This window comes from Sardina pilchardus, chromosome 4 (genome assembly GCF_963854185.1).
Source record: "Sardina pilchardus chromosome 4, fSarPil1.1, whole genome shotgun sequence".
NCBI lineage: Eukaryota > Metazoa > Chordata > Actinopteri > Clupeiformes > Clupeidae > Sardina > Sardina pilchardus.
Window position 1 is genome coordinate 12,976,069 of NC_084997.1, and position 2,500 is coordinate 12,978,568.

At 50.6% G+C, this 2,500-nt stretch overlaps 1 protein-coding gene across 2 annotated transcripts in view; it reads left to right on the forward strand.

Moving 5' to 3' along the window:
* Positions 1–2,500, forward strand: part of klf12b (Kruppel like factor 12b) — a 50,264-nt gene that overhangs the window by 21,336 nt on the left and 26,428 nt on the right. The window lies entirely within an intron of this gene.

The following is a 2,500-nucleotide window of genomic DNA, read 5'->3' on the forward strand; positions in this document are numbered from 1 at the left end:
CACACTCTCTCTCTCTCTTCTCTTCTCTCTTTCTCTCTTTCTCTCCTCCATTCTGCACACTCACATGTACACCCACCCACTCAACGACACACACACACACACGTACAGTACACACAGACACGCAAACTCCCATACACACATACACTCACACACTCTCCTCCTTCCACTGCACACACATACACCCACCCACCACCCACTCATACACACGCACATGCACTCACACACACACATACAGTACACACACACACACACACACACACACACACACATATACACACGGTCCAACAAACCAACCAGAGCCCCCTCCTCCTCTCTCCATCACCCCCCACCCCTGCGATACCCCTAATTACTCCCAGGCGTGGAGGGCTGAGGCTGGGAGCGCTGCCCTGGGAGAGGGGAGGGGAGAGGGGAGAGGGGAGAGGGGCTGTGGAGAGCCACAGCTGGAGCAGGAATGCTCACAGGGCCTCCAGACGAGCAGGCCACTGCAGCCAGGACCGCCATCTTGGCAGGGCAAAGGCACAGATGCACAGAGAGAGAGAGAGAGAGAGAGAGAGAGAGAGAGAGAGAGAGAGAAGGGGAGGGGGATGAAGAGAGAGAAAGACTTAGTCTCTCTCTTTTTTCTCGTTTCTGATGTTCTCTTTCCCTCTGTTTTAACCCTTCTTAGTTTCATGCCTCCCTCTCACTTTCCTTCACTCCCTCTCTCCCTCCTTCCCTCACCCTCTCTCTATTCATGGTTCTGCTTGCCACACGCCCCCCTTCTCCTTTCATCTCATGTTTTCCACCAGAGGGACCACACCTATGTGTGTAATAAACAGGCCCTATTCTGCATATTAGTCACAGTTTCTGTTATCTGTTTACGAGGAATTTGCTCGAAATGAGTTGCTGCACAAGTTTTCTACCCAAGAACGGCTCGAAATTTCCAACAGGCCAGTTCGGTTCACTATTTACAAAGGGTGCAACGGTCGGGCAGTGCAGTGGTAGAGTTCACGATGGCAAGGGCAAAAACGCGGAACACACACAAGAAGAGTCTGTTTCGCTCGCTTCGCCTCTAACACACACTCGCTCGTATCGCTTAGTAAATATTTGCAGCGGCATCTGCTTGTTTAAAATCATATTACAGTTGTAAGTGACTATAAGAAGTAGCAGCTGGCTGGCAGGCTAATAACTTCACACATTGTGAGCGGGTTTCGGGCTTGAGCGGTATTGATGGGCCTGTCTGCGCACGGCTTCCCCCCCCCCCCCTTTCCCTGATCCCTCTCCCTCTCCGACGAGGAAGTGCAGTCTCCTGCCTAATGGCCTCCGATCGGAGGCAGTTATCCATATGTGTAGCAGTCGTTGTCTCGAAACAGCAGGAAGTGTGCAGCCCACACAACAGTCTCTCTTTGAAGTGCATCACGACAGGGTTTTTTTTTTCTCTCCCCCCCCTGTTCAGACAACACACGACCACGCGTACCCAGACATACACGCGCACATAACAACAAACGTGGTCTTGATTTGGGGTGGCCAGGGGCCAGGGGCTTACCGGAAAAGGCCTTGCCACCCGTCGGAAGGGTTTCACCCAACCCATAAGGTTTGGAAAATAAGCCCTGGCCAGGCAGCAGTATCCCCAAATAAAGAGAAGAGAGACGGCATCAGGCCGGCAAAGGGCAAGGGGTAGGGCTGGAAGAAAGCACTGGAGCAGAGAGGGTGTGTGCAAAAGCGAGAGTGGGGGTGGGTGAGGTTAGGAAACATTTGTTCTGTGTGTGTGTGTGTGTGTGTGTGTGTGTGTGTGTGTGTGTTGTGTGTGTTGTGTGTGTGTGTGTCTGTGTGTGTGTGTGTGTGTGTGTGTGTTTTGTGTGTGTGTGTGTGTGTGTGTGTGTGTGTGTGTGTGTGTGTGTGTGTGTGTGTGTGTGTGTGTTGTGTGCGTGTGAGTGTTTTTTCCACTGAAATGACATTAAAACTAAGAGGGACACTTCATATGCAAATGCGGTTACTGGGGTGTGCTGTTTGGTCGCTGTAACGCCCCGAGCATCTCTCTCAATTTTGGGTGTTTTTTTTTTTCATTTTTGCATAAGAACAGCTAAACATGTTTCTTGCGCACTGTCTGTGTTAGCTGTGGCTGAAGCTTCCCTGCCCTCCATTACTGTGCGCATTGAAGGCCTTAGATCTTTGGAGTAGGACTATCTGAAATGATCAGGCCTGTTTGTATCATTTTGTTAGAATTTGTTTTATATGGTCATGTACATTTTTTTTTTTTTTACACGCCTTTCCGTTTCCCGAACAGCGTAAAATGAGTTTGTTGTGTTGTTGGTTAAAGGTTCTCCACCCGAGTGAGTGCAGCAACATGAGACATCACAACGTTGTCTGAACGTGTGTGTGCGTGTGTGTGTGTGTGTATGTGTGGGAACACCAGAGGAAATAAAAAAAAATAAGAATGCTAAGCTCAGTGAGCCTTAGTGAGCTCAAGCAGGAAAGGGAGGTGGGGGGGGACGGGGACGGGGGGACGACGGCGCAGGGAGGA